This window comes from Chamaea fasciata, unplaced genomic scaffold (assembly GCF_029207755.1).
Source record: "Chamaea fasciata isolate MVZ Bird 193981 ecotype frontalis unplaced genomic scaffold, bChaFas1.0.hap1 SCAF_14, whole genome shotgun sequence".
Lineage (NCBI taxonomy): Eukaryota > Metazoa > Chordata > Aves > Passeriformes > Sylviidae > Chamaea > Chamaea fasciata.
This window is the reverse complement of record NW_027094099.1, coordinates 16,300,576-16,324,191: the sequence shown is the minus strand read 5'-3', so window position 1 is coordinate 16,324,191 and position 23,616 is coordinate 16,300,576. Positions and strand designations below refer to the sequence as shown.

The following is a 23,616-nucleotide window of genomic DNA, read 5'->3' as shown; positions in this document are numbered from 1 at the left end:
GAGGCCCCCCTGCTGACTTTGTGGATTTGGATCAGGGCCTCAGAGAAACAGCAATTCTTCCAGCCTGCATTAGAAGACAATTGCCATTTGTAGGCAACGTGTGAATATTCAGGGGACTTTATTACATTGAATCCAGTAAAGTTTTACTCTGTATTAAGTTATTGCAGTGTTTGAAACTGAGCTGCAAAGTTTTGATTAAAAAAAAAATCAGTAAATTCCATATGGCTCCCAGGTGTTCCTCAACCTGGTCCCCAGTTTCCCCCTTTCCCCCTCACCAGAAAAAGAAGAAAGAGATCTGGATTTATACATAGAGATACCCTTCACTCTGCCACCACCCTGATATTATTGTATCCAGCACTGCAGACAAAGCTTGAAGCTTCCTGCACAGTACGAGCCCAGGTTTGCTTTCCCACTACACAGCTTTTACAGATGTTTTCAGGAAATTTGCTCCAGGCAGGTGAAGAAAGAAGTAAACTTTTTGGTTTTCCTCTATATTAATATTTCCTCCCTTGTCCCAACATCCATGTGTGATTCATTCTCCATTCAAGATGTTCACCTAAACAGGCACAAAGTCAGTCAGGATTTTGTATTAGACCTTGTTAGGTAATTTTTTAAAGCATGTTTATGAGTTTGCTCTCATTCAGTTAATCTAACCACACAAAGTGTTCGAGTAGAACCAAATCTTAGAGGTACCATCTTAGAAGTCACTTCCAATGTTTTCCTTTTATTTATGATGTTGTAAAATGTTGCAGCACAGGAACAATCTTAACACCTTTCTTAGTTAATTTGCTCATTTATCTTGATAGAAGAAAAACACAGTAAAATTTAAACTGACTCAGATATTTTCAATTACAAACCAAAATGGATTGTGTTGTGTAAAACCACAGAAAAAACTCTGCACATTCTCATTCTTTTTTCCCCAATTTTTAAACTTAGAGACTTCATAAATGCAATTTTCCAGACTTCTACTGGAAAGTCTGCTGACATTTTTTGTTGCTACAGGACAAACAGTTTTAGGCAGATTAAACAAAAAGAGTCACACCAAGACATGGAAAAGACCAGCTAATGCTCCCTGTGGTTTTGAGGTAAGTTAAATAGACTTCCCCACATTCAGCTCCTAAGTCTAATTGTTTTCCAGACACCCAAAGACACTGCAGGAAAGTCAAGGAAAAAAACAGAAGTTCACGTGCCAACAAAAAGGAAATAGATTTTCCTACTGAGGACAGCTTTGGGACAAGGGAAAGGGACCAGCACAACCAAAGCTGTACAAGACTCCGTTTTGTGGAATATCTTTGTTCCTGTTAAGTGGGGGAAAACCGCACAGCCCTTTGCCCAGGAAAGCTTCTCACTTTTATCCAACAGTTATTGCTTGTTCTCTGTTCTCTTCCTCCCTCTGCATGGTCTCTGGGTTGTTCTGCATTTCCCCACTTTCCACACTTAAATTACCTTTCAATACACTGCCCCTTCAGCCACTGGAACTTTTTAAATACATATATGCAGGTGACAGTTGTCTAGGGAGAAGTACATTTCCCTCTTCTGGTCCTTTATGCTAGAGTTGATGCCACACAATTCCCTAAATATGGGTGTTTGCCATGGCAACAACTGCAGCACAGTTTTGCAGAACTTGCCCCTTAAGTGGCTTAATGGATATGGTATTTATTCCCTTTCTGAAGATTTAGCTTCAGTGACACATTAATACAAACATAAATGGAGCAAATATTTGTGTGCTTCTTGGGAATAACAAAGGCACGTTTATCTGATACACACAGAAAAGACATTTTTGAACCTCATTAATACATGAGTAGAAGTCAATGGAGGAAAATGGATCTTGTTAACTGGCTTCTTGGATACCAATAAGCATCTCATTTGCCTTAAACATATCAACCTAGCAACACCATTTATTCAATATAGAATAATCAGTGACATTAGAGAGCCCCAGCATTGCACACAGAGGAATGATTAATCTATTATTCATTCCACAATAAAAACTCTGAGGGATTTACCATATGAAAAGTGATATTCAGAAAAGGAGGTGGTATTTTTTTTCCCCCTGACCTGTATGGGAATTCCTGTCCTGTGGGATGAATTCCATTGAATAACTTTGAGAGTTTGGGTTGTGGGTTTTGCCTTTTCCTTTTTCTTTCCTTTTTTTTTAAGTACCCTTCCTTCCTGCAAGGCAAAAAAGAGATTCCAGAGGACTCGCACAGGCATGGAACTTTGTATAGGCTGTATCACTTTTATGCGCTTATTCTGAGGAGATGGAATTGCGTTGATTTGAGAAGCAGAAGCACCTTTTACCTCACTGGTGCCCATCTTGCCAGGATGGTTGGTGTGACACAAGGTTATATGCACATATAGACACTGGTGCTGTGTACAGCTGCCTCACACAGCCTAGTGTCCACATCCAGAGGATATCCACAAGTCTTACCCTGCACCCAGGAACAAAAAAAACCTCTGAGGACACTCTCTCTGCACACCCCAGCACAACAGCAGCTCTTGGACCAGAGCACAGCCAGCTACTTCCATGAAGGCCCCTAAACAACCAGACTGTGCACCTGCTTTGCAAAGTTTAGATGGAGCCATTAATTTTTTTTCATCAACTATTTAATAATTATTAAGAACCATTCTGCTTACTCTGCAGTAACAGCCATGGCCTGAGCTACAGCACACCAGCAGTCGAGCCCTGCGCACGAACAGATGCACAGCTGTGCATTTAATTGGTGTCAAGGTGGCACCTGAAAAGCAGTTATTTGAATATAGATTTAAATAACAGGACAGGTGACTTGCAATTACTACATGTGCATTTGTGTGGACAGCTTGGGATTCTGCTGTTTCAAAGACCAAAACTTTTTAAATTTCTTCCCTCCAGGAAGTTTCCTCGAGAAGCTAAGAGGCCATTACAATCAAGGAGAACTTTTGTGTAAGTAAGCGCTAAGTAAAAATTACAGAACTGGGATTTAGATCATGAAACTGTCTAAAAGGCAAGTTGTTATTTGATTTTGAAATGTAATTGAAAATAAGAATAATGAAGATAATTCCAATTACTCTGGAATGGCCTTCTGCTCCTTGCAGGGTGTGCAGTGATTAACTAGCCTTTTATAGCACTTCATTTTTTTTCCCCCCAGTGATGGAAGATTTACCCAGGAATCCTTGGGTAAGAATAATTTGTTTTGGCAAAGATGTTTGCAGTAGAGTGGGGGGAGGGTGCTAACCTCTGTCTCAGCCCACTCAGCCCTTCTGGGCTGCCAGGGCAGGACACAGGAGGAGGATTCTCCGTGCCAGTTTGAGCAGGCAGCAAACCATGGAGACAACTGCAACTCTGACCATTCTACCTACCATAAAATTCACCTTAGGGCTACATCACAACCTACAGGCCTCAGCACACCTGTAAACAGCACTGAACTGAGTGTTCATGAATAGCAACCTGCACCTCTAAGGACCTGTGATGAATCCTCCCACTTTGCACTGTTGGACTCTGGACTCTGTTGGACCTCATTGGTGTATTTCTTTTTCCTTTCACTATTAATTTTGGAGAGTACTACTGACACACATGAGTTATGTGTTGTCTTAGGATATTCTTGCAATGCACTAGACTAAAAGCAATGGTGGCTTCTCTCATCAAGAACTATACTGCATCTTACCACTTGTCACCCTTGTACATCTTTATTGAACTCCAGAGATCTCCGAGAAAACACTTACTTTTGACGACTAAAATAAGGGTGCCTTTTTTTGGCCACAGCTTATCTTAAATTATGCAAAACTCCGAGATATGCGAGGCATATAGGAAAGGAAGAACAAGGCCTTTAATTGAATTCAAGATCCATTTCAACTGAATTGCTAAAGCCCTAAAACAGAGGAGCAGTTTTGCATTCTGCTAACATAATCCACCTCCATCCATGTTACTCCCCATGAGTCACATACACATAAACCCTCAGTGCACAAGATGCAAGAAAAGACCACATAGCAAGCAGCTGAATCAGCCTCTCCTTTTAGGCCCCATATTCTGCCCATGAAAATAGTGAGTATTGAGACAGGACTATTCCAAGTGTCATCTACAGCTCTTTGTTAGTGATAAGAAAGGAAATTTCTTCACTCGGAAATTCCAGTTTTTGTGCCAACAGCTGCATTGGTTCCTCTGCTGCTGTCAATAACTGTGTTCACTTCAGACCTTTCTAACACAGCATTTCAGAAACTGTTTGCTGCTTCTCAGCCCACAGCAGAGTAATTTCATCTGTAGGGCTGCGGCTCCTGGAGGAGACAGCATTTTTGTATTACTGTCCTCTGAATAAGTTTGTAACATGGACAAGTGAAATGACAAAGGCAATTAATGAGCAGAAGCACATTCCCTGGGCCCAGAGATTCAGGCCCTCAAAGCTTGAATCTACAGATCCTAGAGAACAAGGGCAGAGAGACAGTGCCGGGATGTGAACCACAGGAGCATCTCCTCCGCTGTTCCTCCTCCTGAAACCCACTGTCCCCCTCCCTCCCTGTGCTGATGCTTTCCCACAGTCCTCCATGCAGCAAATCCTTTCTTGGTCCAAGTCAGCCTCCACGGCCCAAACCAGCACCCACAGCCTCCAGGAAGGGGCTGAGTGGGGCAGGGGATAAATATTCCCTTGCTCTGGTCAGCAATGGCGCGGTGAAGGCACTGGAGCCCTGCCTGGCCAAACACCTGGGGCCAGCATCCCCCAGCAGTTACCTCAGGGTGTGGAGGGTGGAGGGGCAGCCCAGGGCCAGGTGAACTCCTCAGCCCACTCTCAGCTGTGGAAATGAGTTTCCAGATCATTCTCCTCACCCCTGCACAAGCAGCAGATTTTCCATGCAGCCTCCAAGCCCTGAGGGTAGAGGGGGCATCTCTCCTGTGCTACACCCACAGCTGCAGGAGACAGGGGACAGATCCCTCAGAGAAGCCCCAGCAGCTGCTGCGGCAATGGGGGGAGGCTGGGGGGTCGTGGGGGGTCCCCAGGAATGAGAGGTGCCCACATCTCATTGTCCCCACGCAGCAGCAATCAATAGGGCTGTAATTACCACTGCTGCTGTTTGGTCCCCTGAAACAGGGGGAGCACAGCTTTGTGCCTGTCCTCCCATCGAGGATGCAGCTCTGCAAAACTACTCCTCTTATCCTTCTTTACATATTTATTACAACTCTTTAGACTGATCCATGCAAACCAAAGGAAAGGGACCAATGGAAAGGGGCCGGCTTGTGCCAGCAATCCCCAGACTGTCAAGCGATCACTGAAGATTGGACAGGTCCTGATGAAATAAATGTTGGCTGCTGACTCTTCCAATTTTGCAACACTCCTCTGTGTCACTGGAGCAGCCTTGTCCAAGATTGAGATATTTGCAAACTGTCATCTTTCATAAATATCTGCCTTGAGTGACACTTTGCCCCCCTCCATTTCCCTTTGAAATGTACCTAGCTGGCACGGAGCCTGCGGGATTTCATTGCTTGTGATAGGTGATTAGCAAAGAGATGATTTCCTCCTCCCTCCCCCTCCTCCCCTCTGCCAAAGGGCTGAGTGACAGGTCCAAAAGGCGAAAGGCAGACTGGGGAAGCAAATCTGCCAGAGGCAGAAGTGATGACACTCCGAAAACACTTCATTCATCTTGCCAAATTACAGGCTGGGCTGGGGACTGATGGAGACTGGAGGAGGGAGGGGGGGGGGGGGATAATCTCCTGCCTTTGCCTTGCGTGTTCTGTGCTCAAAAACATTGCAAAGCAGCTCTTGGAGCTTGAAGGATGCACCCCAAACCCTTGCAATTTCTGCTCTGTAATGCTCCCAGGCGAGCTGCTACCTGGCTCTGCTCATAGTCTGGTGACGAGGAGCATTAAAGTGTCTTAGTCATGGATGTCACATCCCCTCAGCTCCCACAGGCTGCCTGCCCAGACATCAATAATGGGGCTGAGAGGGAATTTCAAACAGCAAAACAAAGTAGGAGGTGTTTGGGCCTCCCTGACATTGGAGCTGATGCCACCTGCACAGCCTCCCCCTGATTTATCTGGCAGCGAACAGCTCAGAGGGCAGAGCAGGTATTTGTGGTTGAGAGTTTTCCTGTGTCTGCTTTGGGAACTTTTGAGAGGTACTTTGGGAATGAACACGAGTGTGAGCGGCTGATGATGCTGGTTCTCCATGAGCTGGGATGTCTTCTGAGCAACAGCAAAAAGTAGTTGTGTGCTTGGACAAAGTTCTGCATAAAATTTTGTTTTTAAAGAAGAATATGGAATAAGAAATCCATTGAGGTTTTTTTTTTCTTTTTTTTTTTTTTTTCCCCTCTTCAAAACATTTTCTAAGTAATGGCTTGATTTGGGCTTTTTAATTTAGGGAATTTATTTCAGTTTCTGGGTTTGAAGTGGATGCCTGTCTCAAATGTAGTTACGTGTTTGTTTTTTTTTTTTAACCTTACATTTAATGGTTAACATTGAGATGTTTCAGACTTGCCAATTAACTACTTCAACCCAAAGTATTTTGTCTGAATTCTCAACATGCCCCAAGTCTAGTCTATTTACATTTTCAGACTTGACATTTCCTTTTAACAGTGAGACTGCTAACAAAGGAAATTATGTTTCCCTCCTGTCTTTGCCAATGGACATTGTGAGCGGTGATCATTGAATCTTAGATTCACTTTTCCAACTGAAGAGCAAGTCAGTTATTTCAGATGGTGCAATTGAAAGTCTCTCTCTTCTGTCATCCTGAAGTACTTCAAGAGATACACAAACCACTCCTGAAGAATGAGAATGATTTTATTTTTAATAATACATGAGTTTTTCATTGCATGTCAAAGGGACAACATCAGATTCTGGTCTTTCCTAGGCTAGTCTAAGACCTATGGTGCACTCAAACACAGGCTTAATGCTGTTGTAAAAACTTATTTGAATTTTGTTATATCAGAACTTACATCTCAAATAGATGCCGATGTCACTTTTCATTTTTACTTGTGTAAATGAAGCCTTGGCTGGCTTTCTGTAGCATCATCTCTCAGTGGTACCTCCCAGGATACACTGAAAATGGAGATAGGGGCATAATAAAGTGAATCACTAATGACAAAAATAGATGCCTCATACATTACAGAGTGAAGTATCTAATCTAGGCAAGAGAAATATCATCTAAAATGATCCTTAGCTAATCATCCCAGAATCAAAAACATCAGGGGTAGAAATAATGAATGGCACTGTCTGTCCTGGAACTGTTCGATACAAGTGTGTTTACCAGGCATTTATCTGCTAAATTCTATTCAGCAGAAGTACATATGAAGAACTTAAGAATTTTCTAACAGTTGAATCCAAACATAACATGGTTCCCTTCTTCTCTTGAACACTGAAGATGTGCTCAGCTGGGAATCAGAATCTGCATGTTCCCAACTGCTGAGTGCCCTATATCCAAGTGCTCAATGCTGTCAGCTGGAAAAGACATTTCACAACAACAAAATTATTAGATTTTTTTTTCCTTATTGTATCAGCTTTTGCTTCTTAATTGCAAATGCTGGAAAATGTCCATCATTTGGTGCTGGAACTGGGGACTGCCATCAAACACAAAAATAGAGCACAGGAAGAATCAAAGTGAGCCAACCCTCTCCAGTAGATTCCACTACTAAAAAGTGTGAAAAAAACCCTAGAAAAAAATCTAATGTCATTTATTTTGATAAGTCCTGTTCTGTCATAACTCAGCAATTTACAACTTCAAACATCTAATTGAATATCACATACAGTATGAGGTAGGTCTGCCTAACAATGTAATATCCCTCCCCCTTCAGACGGAGAAATCTGGGAGGAGAAAAAAATTACAATGAGTTTCTCAAGGACAAATATTGAGTTTGTGATGGAACAGGGATTCAGATTTGGGTGCCCTTTGTCTCTCTTCAACCTCGCTGCTTTACACGTTTGCCCACACCCAGATCTGCGGTCACACAGCAGACAAACACAACAGAAGCAGGGAGAGGATGAACAAGCAAACCTGCATGTCAACACATGGACAAATAACCCAGTTCTGCACCTTCAGGGGAGCTCAGGTGAAGCTGAAGCACCTCCACAGATACTTGCAACTAAAAGTAAAAATCCGTCTCAGCTGTCCCTGTAGCTTAATTATTTTCCCTGCAAAATTAGAATAAGAGGGAGAAGGGATTCCTCATCCCGAGTGCTTTAGGGTGCTAGGGTCTGTGATGCCCAGCTCTGAAAGCAGCTCAGGTGCGTGGTGCATGCCAGCAGAAGAGCAGCTGAGACTGTTGCTCTCACCTCAGGGATGTCTCCTTGGAACTGCAGATGACGGTCTGGATCTGTAGAGAGCAGCAGGATTCATGCATCTGTTTAAGATTTCCCAGGGGTCATCTCCAAGAGTTCCTTCCTCACACCCTGACATTAGATGGCTCTGCATCAAGGCAGTGAGGCGTCTGAAGATTGTAGTGGATGCAGCCATCTAATTTCTGGAGATAAGGAGAAAGTGATAAATGCTACATATGTGAGCATGAGATGTGGTGCAACCCATCTGGCCACCTACAAACACATGTGTTGTACCCATGACAAGTTAATTGTGCATTAATCAGGATATAATCTCATACTGCTAATGCAAGTCATGATGTAATTTTACCTTTACTACCTATACAACTATGGCCATTATTATCCTGTAATAAATCGTATCACTTCAGACTGATGAATGATACTAGTTAATGTCTCTTCACCTAATTCGTTATTTCACATGGTGATGTAGCATTACTTTGGTTTGGTTTTTACTCAGGGAAGCTGCCTTACAGTTGTCTTTATTGGACTTTTCCAGAACACTTGGAACAGAAGGAAAAAAAAAAAGAAATTGATATTTGTTTTTATTTAAAAATAAAAAGGGGAAGATTTTACCAGAGGATGTTGTTTGCTTTTGTTAGGATACTTCTTTCCAGTGAGCCCAGCTCAGAGCAGAAACAGAGATACTTCAAGCAGCAATAACCAAAAATGCTGAATTGGAATTTAACACACATTTGGCCACATTGCTTCTTGTTTGTTGCAGGATTTTTTGCATGTTTGATGCAAGAATAAATAACTGCACATCCCCACTGCTCCCACAAGATGCACATAGGCCCACTTGCTCAGTGGCAAACTATTTAGCTGTGGCTAAAGATGAAAAATGTGTGTGTTGGAATGATACAGTCACTTTTTTGGGGGTTTTGAAACTCACCTCTTTGCCTGCACACCTGTGCGTCTGACCCTCACACCTTGAAGCTTTTTAAAGTTCTGGGTGGCGGTTGCAGAACACTTTTTTTTTTTTTTTTGTGATGAATAGGAAAACACAGAGAGGGGACAGAGATGTAGAATGAGTTATTTTTCTAATGTTTTTCCATTAAGCAGCAGCTGCTGTTTCCAAGCTGTCAGCTCTGTTGCCAGGGTGATTTCTGTGCGCATGGCACAGAGCGGGGCTGGCGGGTTCAGTGCATCCTCCCTCCTGCCTGGGAATGTCACTGCACCAGGGAACTCCCACTCCAGCAAACCCCTTCCTCTGACTCGGGTGGGAACCAGGCTGCAGGAGCACAACTCCTTGCTAAGGTCATTCAGCACTGCCTCTCCCGCACTGGCACAGCCTCGTCTTATCCCTTCCTCGTGAAGTGGAACATATGAAACGTTTCATTCTGACATTTTGAATTTTGCGTATAGTTCTTGGTCTCCTCCTCAAAGGACATAACAGATAAGCTAAGTTAGATGTTAAATATTTCAGGCGGTGGCAGCAAACACAGCCCACGAACCAAAATCAATGTTCAAGTGTCTGCACAATGCTAAGCAGTGACTTCAGTGGATCAGCTTCTCCCTCTAAACATTGTGCAAGGGTTAAAGAGCTTTGTTGAGCTACACAGAGGACAACAAGGTCGTCTTGCACAGAAAAGTGTTCACACTCCAAGCACAGAAACAAGGGGCTAATTTTTTTTTCTAATATTAAACTCAGTTTGCCTTCCAAAATGCAACATTTTCCCAGTCTACAAGGTAGGACTCCAAGACAGGGAGAGCACCTTTTTCCGTGGTTAGGGCATTATGATCAATTTATGGTTTCTGAGTGTCTAATGAATGCAGTAGGAAAGGTAAAGCGTTCACAATTCTTTAATATACTGGTGAGAAAACCTTATCAGTTTACTGGAGAATCACAAATGGCAACAGGTCAGATCAAATTTCTCATGTGGCATAAAATCATAAATGCAGTTCCCAGGGCTACCTCAACTTTAATAAAATGAAGTCATCCATGTGTTGCTTTGTATTAATATTGCAACTAGGTTTAAGCATATATGAGCCATGATTTTTCCTCAAGTGTTAAATCAAATTGAATCACAGGTTTTTATGAGTGATAAAATGATAATAGACCAGATCTGGTCAGCTAGGATAATAACTTGATTCAGTACTTTGGATGTAAGTGTTTAAGATTTCCACAATAAAACTGTAATGTTATACCCTAAAGTGTGTTAATAACATTAAGTGATGTAACAGTGAAAGCGAACTGACAGAATGTAATACCCACAGGGCCATCATAATAGAAATAATTTATAATGTAACAGCAATAAAATCTTTAATGTTATCTCAATCCAGTCCTGTCCCCAAGTCTGGGGTTTCAGATTACACGTGATTTTTTTTCTATGCATTTAAGTGTTAACTTAAAATAATTAAGAAAATGGTTTTCAAAGTGGAAGAGCCTTTCAAAGTTGCTGACCTGATAATAATATTATTAACTCTTTCCTTCCTACCAAATTCCCATGTGGCCAATAGCTGATACAAAAGGAGGTACATCTCTTTTGCTTCCATTTTTTTACCTTTCAAAAGCAATTTGCAGCATTCAAGGGATATGTAGAACTACCATACTACATGAAAAAAGTATCCCATTCTCACCATTTTCACATCTAAATGCAAACCCAAACCACACTGTAAAAGAGTTTGAACAAAGACCCAGTAAATGTCACCACACCGTAAGCACAAGGTTCATGCTTGTGGCTACTTACACAAGAAAGAGGAAGCCAATGGGGTATCTTCCATCCTCACTGTGGCAAACCAGAACTTGTCCTGGAAGAGCCTGATTGGATATTAGCAAATGTCCTTCCTGGCAAAATGTTGGGATAAATTCCCCAGAGGGCCCATGAGATCTTTTACAGTGAGATCTTTAAGAATAGAACTGATTAAACATCCCTAAGATGTGGACACAAAGTATTTTATCCAACCTATTAACAGAGAGGCAAATCAGAGAACCTCATGCATATGACAGACATTTCCTCCATCTCATGCAGCATAAATATGTTTTCTGGAATCTCAATATGGACTGATGTTTAATATCTCTTAAGACAGTGGTCTTTAGGAGATAAAGAGCTTTTTTTTTGCCTATTATTCTCTTCAAAACATATGAAAAGAACTGTCTGGACAGACGTGCACAGATCTTGCAAAATGTGTACAGAAACATAACATTTAGAAGTAAGCCAAAAACAATCTTTCATACTTAAACCAAGTTTTATTTGTTTCAAGGTAAGGTATAATTTTATTCCTTCTTCCTGATCAAATTGCTTGCTAAGAATATTGACTGTTTTAGGCAGGAATACTGAGGGCTTTCTATAATGTATGCCATGCCTCAGAGGAGCCAAACCGGAATAAATTCAGCATCTGAATTCTCTTGCAAACCCATCCAACCCAGGACTAATAACCTGTGTCTTTAGAAAATACTCCAGCATCAGACATACGAGATAGTTATTGTGCAATTAAGAGAAATCCTCTGACTCTCAGGTTCTCTCTGGACTCACCAGGGAATGCAGAAAAAAATAACTGGAACTGAACAAAGAAGCAGCTTATCATCTTGAAATATGCTGGGTTAATCGTCCCTTTAAAAGCAAATGTATTAGGAAAACATTAGATCCTTAGCCCTCTGTGACATAATTACACAGGCTTCTGATTAAACAGAGGCTCTCATTAAGTACAACATTTTATTTTAGTTTCTTGTTGGTTGTTGGTATTATTGGGCGTCCTGCCCAATTCCAGCCAGGCTACCATATGAACAGTGAAAACAGCCAACATTGTTAATACAATAACAACAACAACACTTGGCACTTCCAGCATTCCCTTGATCTCAAAATCTTGCAGCAATTTACAGATATTACTTGGGTGCACCATGTGACAAAGTGGTGGAGCAGGTAAGACTGACCATGCTTATTTCACAGATGGATAAAAGCGGGACAGAGAGGGATTCACATGGCTTTCCCTGGCTGCTGGAAAGTCAGTGGTGAGATCCAGAAGTCCTGAGGAGAAAACCACTTGGAATTTCTGTTTCAACAACGACTGAACTTTGTTCCTCCCTCCTTAATTGCTGTTGTTCTTTACAGGTTCCTTGTAGCAGAAGAGAAATTGTGCTGTGAAAAATCAAGCAGGGATGCAAATCATGAGGAAAAGGCAATTAAGCATTGCTTATTTTTTTGCCGTTTAAGAAAGCCTGGTACAATTTCTCTCCAAAAGAGACTTGTGGTGGTTTACATAAAGGAGTAAGGACCTAGTTTTGGCCAGCTAAGATGTAAAGTTTGCACAGTGGGTTAAAGTGGTAACAGAAGGATGTTTTGGTTTCTAGATCACCAAATCTGGCCCTTCAGACACAGGTAGAGAGGCTTGTTTGCAGAGCTTCCAGTGATGGGAATGTAAGGAGAACACTTTTGCATGGGATAAGGGGTAAATTTATGAATGCACAACCTCTGAGCTGACAATAGCGCTGAGCTTTTTCCCTCCCATCATCCTGATCCACCTTTGGCAAAGATGCTCCTCCCCCAGTGGCTGGGAAGGGGGCTCTGGTGTACTGGAAGAGATTTATGTGGCCAAACTTACAGAAGAAAGCACCTCAGATGTTGAAAGCTGAGCAGAGCTTACATTTTCTGATAATGGTATGGGTACAGGAGGAAAGTTCTGCAGAATACAGAGTTTCCCTTCACACAGAAAGGTTTAATCTCTAAGATTAGTAAATATTTCTCAGTGGTGTGCTGGCTAGTAAGGAGAATCACTGCTGATTTACCAGATTTTCTGCCACAGCCAAGTAATTATTTTTCTCTTTAGCCTAAAAGAAAGAACTTTTCTATCTAGGACCATGAAGTGTTAAACTCCTCTTAGGCAGTAAGGTTCAGAAACAAAATCTCACACAGTGCATATAAATATCATCTGCATCCAGACTCCACCGGTGTGGATTGTAATTGGCACTGCTGTGAATTATCTGTTGCTGATACACACCAACAACCCCTGATTTGGAAGCTCAGGTGCCCCTTCCTGGCTGCAAAAATAAAAACATAACACCCACGTGGAAACCTAATGGAGTCAGTATCAGAACAAGCTTTTAGGTCTGTGTGCATGCATTACAAGAGTAACAGAGGTGGAAACCTGCTTGTCACTTATTCGGCTGGATATGAGCAACTGGCTTCAAAAGAAACTCAGGAGTGAAAGATTAAAGGGAAGATGACCATGAACTCTCCTTTCCCCAAAGAAGTTCAAAGATTCCTGATTTAGGTTCTTATCGCACTATAAAGAGGGGAAGCAAGGAAGATAAAAATTTAAAAATAAATGATCTTTAAGAAATTATCCTCATCTGAGTGTCCTCCAATATGTCTGGTCCTCTAAGTGTTAAGTGAATTGTAACTAGATCCTAGGGAGACAGTTGCAACCTGGTTATCAGTGGCAGTAAATGGAAGATAATAGCCCCACTAGAGAGTTATGAAATGGCTTGTCTTTGAGCTGCCAAAGTGTTTAGGCTCTCTTTTATTATATTCACAGCAGTAATCCGATATGTCCTGACTTCTGTCATCTGTATGTAATGCTTATCAACTCTCTGCCAGTGATTCACCCCCTTGTCAGGGACAATTATTCCTCAAAGTGCTGAGGTTACGACTGAAGCAATATTATGACTGGAAAGAAAATATGAAAGGTGCAGCACATCACAGCGAGCAATCTTGGGGCTGACGTCAAAGTGGAGGAGAACATTGTTGATAAAAAAATAAGGCATAACAGGAGTGTTGCACTGCTGCTCCCATAGCACTCCTGAGCTCTGCTAAGGTCATGCATAACTATGACGACGGTGATGGAAGATTTTCCCATTATTTTCTTGGAGCTGGGTTTCCATACTTCCCTGCTTAGGTGCCTCTCTCCATCTCCATTCTATGTCCCCATTTAAAGCCACTTAAAACTGAAGAGGCAGCATGTATTCTGTCCCTCTAAATTTGCAGACAGGAGCACAGCCCAGGAAATTCATTTTCCTCCAGAGGATCATAAAATGAAAAACATAATCCAAGGGACAGAGGGCCCAATTTGCAGTTTTCGTGTCGCCAGAAATTACAGCAACACCTGCAGTGAAATTCTGATCCAAGCACGTTCAGACCAACCTGTTTCATCACTCTTTTAGATGCCTCAGGCAAAACTGAAGTAAATTTTCATCCTGAGCTTGTGACTAGGGGAGAGCCCTGGGGATGCTGAAGTCCTGGCACCATGAGGACAGTGCTGGAGAGCAGAAGGAAACCTGGGATCAGGGCATGGCCTCGGAGCACCAGAAGCTCAAGGCCACTGGGAGAGCAAGTGGATGTGGCATTTCTTTGTCTCCTCTCACAGCAAGGGGTGACTGTGGCTTGGGACCTCTGTCAAGGGCAAAGAGGAAAAGCAGCTGGTCACTGAACATAATGGTGGAGACAGGGAGGCCAGAGAGGGGTGGCAGATGGTCCCAGGGGCTGTCCAGCTGACCAACAGCAGCACCTATGCCCTGCCTGCACATGTGGCACCAATCCAGGACGGGTTCTTAGGTGTCAGCCAGCACATAATTCACCGGACTGAGGGTTTCAGCCTACAGAGTAACAGAAGTGGAGGAAAACAATACCTCTCTGTGGTGTTTTGATAGTCCTTGGCCTCTATAAGTACTGTGCAAACTCTGTATTTCAGTCCATTTTGCAAACAAGGGGTTGAGCAAGGCCATTTCCCTGCTCAGAGGGTCACAGGGGTCCAATTGCAAGGTCGGGGAGGCCCCAGTAAGAAGGCAAAACAAGCAAGGTTGGAGCAGGGAAGGAGGGAGGCAGCCAGGGCAGAAAAAAGAATGGTGTCCCAAATGAGCTGGCTCAAAGCAGAAAGTGGAGCCACTTCTCTGGGCACAGAGCTGAGTGCAAGCCAGGCCTTTGGCAAGGTCTGGTGCTGCCACTGGTGCTGGGATGTTTGGTGCTTCCTGCCCATGCACCCACAGGAGCCCACAGGGGTCCCAAGGGTCATGAGCAGCAGGGTCAGCTGTGCTTCCATCGGGAGGGAAACAGCCTCCAAAAGCACTGAGGAGAGAGAATGAATCACTGTGCCTTGTCTAATATATTGCAGTAATGTAATATAACAGCAATAACCCCCAGAGTACCATCTGGTGAACTTGTGACTAAACACAGCTTGTTTTGCTCAAGGCACACAGGCAATGGACAAGTATATATTTTATTCCTCCGCTTCACCCTGCCCAAGCACAAGTGGCAGCAAAACTATTTCTGGGAATTTTAGACCATCTACAAATCAGGGCTGCAAGCAGTTATTTTTCCCCTATGAAACACACAGGCAGCTCTCTCTGCAGGAGGGTGCTCAGCAGCATAAACTCCTGAGTCTCAGTTATGGCCACCAAAGTAGACAGAGGCCTGATCTCAGCTGCTCACTCTGTGTTAGTGACGCTGCAAAATCCCCTGTTGAACTCCTGTGTGTAGGTGGATGTTTCAGGTGATATTTCCCAGGGATGCAGCAAGCCTGACTCACCCATGAAGAATATTGGTGACTGGTTGCTCTGACCTTGGTCAGAGTTAATCCTGCAGGAATGAAAAGGTTCAGATTTCAGTACTCACTGGAAGAAAAGGGAAGAGAGGAGGAGCAGCCCCCTACTAAGATAAAGACACAGCCAGTGGCTCTGCCATCAGTTACAGCATTGCTTGCATTTGGCATTATATTATGAAAATATCCATTCAGAGGGGAAAATGAGATCAAAGACAATATTTCCGTAGCGATGACTTCAGCCCCACTTCACTCGGCTCCCTCTCCTCCTCCCGTCCTTCGCGTTTCAAGGCTCCTGCTCTATTCATCCTCTCCGTGCCACCCCGGGTTTATAACACCACATCATCAGCAGCACTAATAGCCCGTGATTCTCTCCCCCTATTGTGTTTGTCAGAGTCAGTAATCTGGGCACTATGGTGGCGCAGCACTGAAGAGCTACAGTGTGTTCCTATAGCAACCGGCTAATCCGCAGGTGGAAGGTGATTGGGCACCTTTTGCACCGGAACAATAATTTGAAAGATCTTTTTCAGTGTGCTGCTCTGCAGCGTGAGTTCATTGTGCTGCAACCCACCATGAATCGTTATGAGCTGTCAGGGAAAATGCAGCCGTGGCTGCACAAATCACAGCGAGGGGAGACGACATTCTGCCAACAACGAGCCCTTGAAATATTTCACGGCAGGTTAAGAGGCCAAATTGTGTATGGCGAGATGTATTGTATAGGATAAAACAAAGAGCTTGTATAATAAGCCAATGCTGACAGTCTCCAAGTCAGGGAATCCCAGTGAAGTGTAAGGCCATGCATGAATATGAGTTTTCCTGAGCTGTGGAAGGAAAACAGCCGTAATAAAAGAAAGTGCTGGGCAGAGCTCCCACATTCGACTCTTCCAAAACCAATTACTCCCACCTGGCTATTCCCATTTCTCCTAAAACATCTCCTGTTACAGAAGAGAATTTAATATTCTCTAATTGAAACCCCTAATTTAAGGCATTTGCTTGCTATCTTCAAAGTCTGAAATCCTGGCCTGGACTTTCACAGGGCGATTAGATATTGTGGAAGTCTCAAATTTTTGGATATTCAAAGTCAAACTAAGGAGCCTTCAATAAATACACAACATGTTTGCTCTGAAAGCCAGGCTCCATTATATTTCTCACAGTTGAATAGTCTGAACTTGAGGTAGGGTGTGATCTTCCCTGCCCATGGCAGGGGGCTTAGAACCAGATGATCTTTGAACTCACTTCCAAACCATTCTAGATTTCCCCAATCTTTCCAAGTAAACCAGCCCAATCCATGGAGAAAGGGCAGCATAGGCAATGAGAGAACAAACACCTTCATAACCAACCTCAAGCAACAGTCCCTGTCATTTGCAGTCTTGGTCTAATTTCTACTCTTTTTTCTTTCCTTTTTTTTTTTTTTTTTTTGAAAACACTAGACCAGAAGTAGTAGAGAAAGATAGAAACCTCTTTAAAGCTCAGTTGTAGAAGTTGATGCGTTTCCCATAGAGTCATTGCAATGAAAAGTGAGAGCAGATCATGGAAATGATGTAACAGACTCTGTCACAGGAAGGAAATAACAAGGAAATCTGTTAAAAACTTAAACAAGAAGAGAGAAATAGCACAAGTGCTTCTTTACCTCAATTTAATCACACTGAAGAAAGAAGGTCTCTATTAAGTGCCTGGACTTAATAAAAATGTCAAAAACTCTCATTGCATAAATCAGCTCTTTCAAGATTTTTTGGGGTGATGGAGGAGAAAACTTATAAACAGAGGGAAAACAGAAACTTTAGGTTTTTAGGTTGTGACTTTCAAGGCTGCAGCTTCAAAAGCTTCCCTACATTTACTGGCCAAAGATTCCAACCTGGGATGCTTCCATCTAAAGCAGATTTCCTAAGTATGAGACAATGAAGTCAGTGTCTCATTTACAGCTGAAGAGTTTCATAAAGCAACGTGTCCACTGAGAGCTGAATCAACAAACAACCAGTACAGGACAGACACTGCTTTTATGACCTAACTGTTTTGCTCATCCCAAAGTAGGATGAATAAAATGGAGGAGGCAGGTTCACATACTCAATCCAAACTGACAGAAGAAAAACTTGGATGGGGTCTAGCATATCCCCCCAGGATATTATTAGATTATTGAATATTCTACAGCAAAGATCAGTGTCTTCCTCTTTCTTCCCCCTCCTGCCTTTCACCTACCTTATAAATCAGGAAATCTTCCCAAAGAAAGTTTAACTGAAACAGGCAAATATCTCAGAAGTTTTCTTAATAAACTATTTCCAGAAAAATATTTAAAAAATTTTGACCATCTTTAATTGTGAAATGTATTGATTGTTCTTCTCAAGTAATTCATGCCTTAAAATGACATATTTTTGTTCCTTTCAGAGGACTTGGATAGATAGCATTGTTTTTCTTTCCAAAGCACATCAAAGAGCCCAATTTTTGGCAGGCTTTCTGTTTTCTTTAAAAAAAAAAAAGAAAGGGGGGGAAGAGAAAGAAAAACATCAGCAAAACAAAGCTAAGAATAACTGCTCTTTTCTGAAGAGTTGTGGTCTTCTTCACTTCCAGATTCATGTCATGGTGCTCACTTCAGGGAGCTGCTGAAACACAGAGCCTGGAGGTGGGGAGGAGGAGAGGAATGGAAAGATCAGAGAACTGGCACAGGACTCAGAGCCTTTCCCCTCTTGATGTTCAGGCTGGATCTAGACAAAGTCAGTCAGAACCCAGTGTCATCATGGTTTTTAAACACTTTCATGGGCCGTGCAAGGTCACACTGTGGCCTCTAACACAGGGGACAAGTTACCACATATCTGCAGCTGGTGATCAGAGCATCGACAGCTCTGGTGATAGCTGCTCTCCAGCTTGTTGTATCTCCATTTTGTAAGTGAACAAATCCTAGAAACTGGCTGGATTTGGGTTAAAAATGGCCCTTTCCTTTCAGGACAAGGATGTAAGTAAGCACTGAGAGCTGAGCACCTCCCCCTTCTGCTCAAATGTTCAGGGGAAGTAGGTTGCTATTGCTGCAGAAAGGTTTTCAATTTTGAGCACGTTTTTGCCCCTGGACCCATTTTTCTTGATTTCCTTTCTCAGCCAGTGATTATGATTTACTTATCACAGACCTGCACTCCTGTGGCAGGATCTGATGTCTGTGCTGTTGGTAAAATATCATGCACTATTGCCAGATGTTGAATATGAAGGAACAACATCAAAACAATGCAAAAGAAATGCCACCAGCTTTTACTCTGTGAAGCAACTTTTATCTTGATTTACCGTGTAACTGGGCTTATTTACTGGTGTTAGAATCAGATTATTTTAAGGCTTAAAATTCTCCTGGTGATTGTGGTACAAGTGACAGAGTTTCCAAAGCTGCTTTGCTCTGAATCGAGAATAAGATATGAGGAAAGAAGTGGAGATAGTTTAAGGGAAATGCCAGCACTGCCTGCTTTATCACCCAAAATGTGCTGTCACACTGAGCTGAAACATGCAAACCTTCCCCACCAAAGCCTGCTCCGGGGTAAAACTACTTTTGACTTGATGGGACTTTTAATGGACTGTTATCATCCAACAACCCAGACACAGCGCAGCAGGAACTGGCAGAGCATGGCATTTCTGGAAAAGGACACAAAATCCCTGGAGTGTGGCATGGAGCTGCACCCTGGCCCAGTTCAAGTCATGCCCACACTTTGGGGAATGAGCCGAAAGGCACAAAGACAGGGCAGCTGATACAAAACCCACTGAACTTCTCAGTGATAAACAGAAGTGCATCACTTGGCTAACTTGTAAATGGCTGGGGCAAAGAATACGTCCTCTGGATCAAGATGACAGGGTTCACTGCTAGAACAAATCACACAATATGTGAAGTTAGACTGTGACCTATTGCTTGGTACAATTATCTGACCTCCTCACAAAGCCTGGTGAAGATGGCAGCGATCCTGCATATAAAACAGAGCCTGGTGGAAAAGTTGCTATTCTTCAAACCCGCATCTAGACATCTTTCAAGTGATTTCAGAATTTAGGGTGAAAGTGGATCTTAGGCCTTTTTTTAAAAAGCCATTTCAAATCCTCATTCATATCATAAATGCTTTTTTCTCCTTTTTTCTGCAGGCCACTGAAATCTCTGGGGCCATGACATTGTCTGGCACTGAATGCAGCCCCTTTTTATCATTATAAAGAAATAATGAAAGCATATGGTGGAGAGGCACTCATATTTCAGTGGATGGTGCCTTCCTCCTTCTCCATAACCAAGCACTGAAAAATATATACTATGATGAGAACATTGAATATTTCCAATACACTAACAGAAAATTCCTAATAATTCAAAGTCATTCTTGCAGCCTAGCTTGATTGTAAGTTCAAAGTAAAAGAAACCAAACATCTCTTCACTTTTGTGCATTAAACATCAGCAAGTGACCTGTATTTTATTACAGTACACAGCTGTTTTATCACATAAGTAAATAAATCACCATTGAACCAACTTTGGGAACGAAGATTTTGAATAATAACACAATTAAGTTTTCCCACAAAGTCCAAATAGCCCACTTGCTCATAGTTGCTACAAGCTGTGATTCCCATGTGAAAGATATCAACTTATTTCCTTTTCCTGTCAATCACCAGTACCAAGTGGGGCCCTGGTATGTCAGGTCATGACCTTTCACTCTGGGCATGAGCCTGAAAGCCACTAGTGAATCAACTAGTTTAATTATTTAGGCTGTTTTTAATAAATATAAAAATGTGGCCTTAAATATTTCACATGCTTGTCCAGTTTGGGCTTTCAAGGACCTCTCATCGGGCCCACCAGCCTGAAAGCGTGCTCTTATTGGTAGGAAATCAGTCAATTAATAACCAAATCCAGCTTTTGGAATAAGGTTTATTTTGTTGATTCTGAGCTTCCTGGCTTGGGTGTCACTTGCTTGTTGGTTTAGAGGACAGACCTTTTGTTATCTTTTTTTTTTTTTTTTTTTTTTTTTAAATATAAGACTGTTTTTAATCAACACAGCAATGGCCTATTTGCCTACCTCCCAAAAAATGATCCTTTATATAGACGCCAGCATAGGATTCACAGATTTCCATACATGGTCTATTTTTCACATCCTCTTCACCTATGGGGGGAAAAAAAAAAGAAAAAGCAAACAAAAAACCAAGCAGGAAGAAATCCAATATAGCAAAGCCCATATAAAGCAACTCTTTTAAAAATATTTTTCAGTAATGTTGACAGGTTTGCTATTAGGTCCCTTAGCAGTGGACAGTTTTATTCCATTTTAGGTCAAAGTGTGATGACAACCTTCCTTTGCTAAACTTTTCCTAACAATTTCTTTCAGCTTGTAACTCCCATAATCTAAAATTCCAGGCCTGAACCAAGCTGCTGATTCTGGCCAAGATTCTGCACAAGTGATCTGCAGTAACTACAACCACATCAGTATAAAACAAGGAGTGATGCTTTCCCTGGATGTCAGGGGCAAAGATTTATGTTCTACAACCCATTTATGCTTATTGCTCAACAAACATTCCAGCTGGTAGATATAGGACAGAATTAAACTTGAGAAACTAATTGGTGGTGTCTTTTTAAAGAACAAGCCTCTGAACTTGGACTGCCAGAGTTAACTTTGCTTCTGAACATTCCTGAGATGTACAGAACTTTCCCAGCATCTCTCAGATTTATTTTGTTCTTCTTTCCCCTGGTGCTCTAAGACTTCTCAAGAAAGTGAGTGTGAAGGGCTGTCTCTTTTTATAGATGATAAACCCAATTCTTATCTTTCTCCCTCCTCTCCCCCTGCCATGGTCCTGCATCAAAGACAGAGCTCAGGGAAAGGGAAAAGAGATGCTCTCAGGCTGAATTTTCCAATCCCTCTCATGGGCTGCTGGGTTTCTGCAGGAAACATCAGCATGCCAAAATTTGCTTTTATTTCAAGCAGGAATATTAATCTAAATGATGAAATATATCTCAAAAAATGAAACTGCTGCAGTGGGGTGATCATCAAAGGTACTTTAATTGAATTATGCTTTGTTTGAGACAGTAGAAAACATTTCATCTTGATCCTGTTTGAATTCTTCATTCTGCCTTAATGGCTTCAAGGTGTGCACAATAGCAGTTTAGGATTCACAATATAACCAAACAAAAAGTCAGCTGAAGTGTTCTATCTTTATTGAAGAAAAGTGTCCTTGCCTGATATAATGCTGCTTCTCAGCAATTTCAGCAAAACTGCTGTAGCCCAGAGAAATCTTCCCAATTCATCTAAGTCACTGATGAAAAGCTGCCTCCTAAGAAGTTTCCAATCCTCCTCCCTCAAGATGCACCAGCAGGAGCACGTTCTTGTAACATGTGAGCAACTCCTGAAGCTCCTGGTGGAGGGGAGATCAAACCCAAGGCATCGATCTGAGGATCCTCCACTTTGGAATGAGACCTGGGAATGCGCCAGGGACCTGCGGCGGCTCCGGGGGCTTCAGCTGCAGCTCGTGCTCACCTGATACAGCTTTTCAAAGTCTGACCTCTGGCACACCAGGTTCAGCCACGTAGCAGCCGACCTATTAAATGTCCAAAGAAGCCGTGGGCCAAATCAGACAGTTTAAATAACTCAGCTGCGAGCACAGAAGCCCATTATCATTTCTGTGAGACCAACCCGAGCAGCTGATTCATCTCGGGCGGTTTGCTCTGGACGAGAGGTCTCCACAGCATCCATTTTAAGTTTTAAATCAGACCAGGGTGAAGAACTCTGCACTCAGACACTGTGTTGAGAGGTGCCATTTGAAAGGACAGACAGGCAGAGAGGTTTGTATTAAAGGCCTTTTTTCATCACATTTTACTAGGTCTGTTCTGACATGATTACTGATTTCAGTGGAATAAATGCATGCAGTGAAGTAGAGAGTTAGGGAACTGTATAGCCATTATTCCCTTACAACACACATTTCCCTGGTAAACCTGTCCTGACTTTGCATGCATCTGATGGGTTTAGTCACAGAAAATCTGTATTTACCATATATTTCATTACCATGCATTTACAGCACAAGCCATGAGAGGCCCTAGCCCAGTTTTAGAAAATTATGGGAGTTTCCTGATCCATACTTCTTTTGTCTTTCCTTCTCTGGTGGGGGTTCACACCTTTTCTTACTTGAGCCTAAAGGCAGAAGAATGCTTCCAGATCTTTAGCAATCTCTGACAGATCACACCCTTTTCGTACTATAAAAATATTAACTGGACAGGAAACTTACATGAGTCCTGAAACCAGCCTGGAAGATGTCAGAAGCAACTGCACCTTACAGTTCTCTGACACTCTTTCAACATGACTCTGCAAGGAAATGGCCATTATAAAATAGGAAAGATGTGATTACATTACTCCTTTTCCCTTGGACTATTATTTCATCTAGTAGGCCGTTGCATTTTAGACTTTATATGCGTATTCAGCAATTCCATAAATAAGATTTTCATTATCAACATTGAAATCCCCAGCAGTTTGCAGCTCCTAATGAGGTTTTCACTGTTCTCAGGCAACACTTGGAAAAGCCTTTTATATGATAAAATGAAGATGTGAGAGAGACTGAGCGAGGTGTATGTGTTGCCAAAGGCATTAGTTTCAAACAGTCCTCAGTTTCTTCACTCAAACAGGTGGTGATCAGGTTCTAGTAAAAAAACATACTTGAAATTATTTCCATTATCTAGGCACTGGGAAAAAACCCCCCCAAACAAGCAAACAAAAAACAAAAAAAAAAGGGAAAGAAAAGACAAATAAAAGCTGCTACTATAATCTTCTTTGGAGTCTCCAGAAAGTTCAAGCTAACATGCTTAGAAGAAATTTGCAAGTATTTGGATGATAAATTATGGCTTCCTGTAGGATGTTTCTAATAGTCACCCCCTCTTCTCTCAAGTTTAAAAATGCTAATTC

The 23,616-nt window shown here is 42.2% G+C and overlaps 1 long non-coding RNA gene across 2 annotated transcripts in view; it reads right to left on the bottom strand.

Annotated features, from left to right (window-relative positions):
- Positions 1 to 10,957: 10,957 nt before the first annotated feature.
- Positions 10,958 to 23,616, bottom strand: part of LOC136296844 (uncharacterized) — a 152,727-nt gene continuing 140,068 nt past the window's right edge. Inside the window, exons 4-5 of one of the 2 annotated variants that reach the window (XR_010723019.1) lie at positions 20,755 to 20,838; positions 10,958 to 11,057 (exon numbers count right to left, since the gene is read on the bottom strand). This is a non-coding gene — a long non-coding RNA (uncharacterized lncRNA). Of the gene's footprint in view, positions 11,058 to 20,027; positions 20,839 to 23,616 lie in introns of those variants that run through there. The other variant, XR_010723018.1, reaches the window with a different exon arrangement.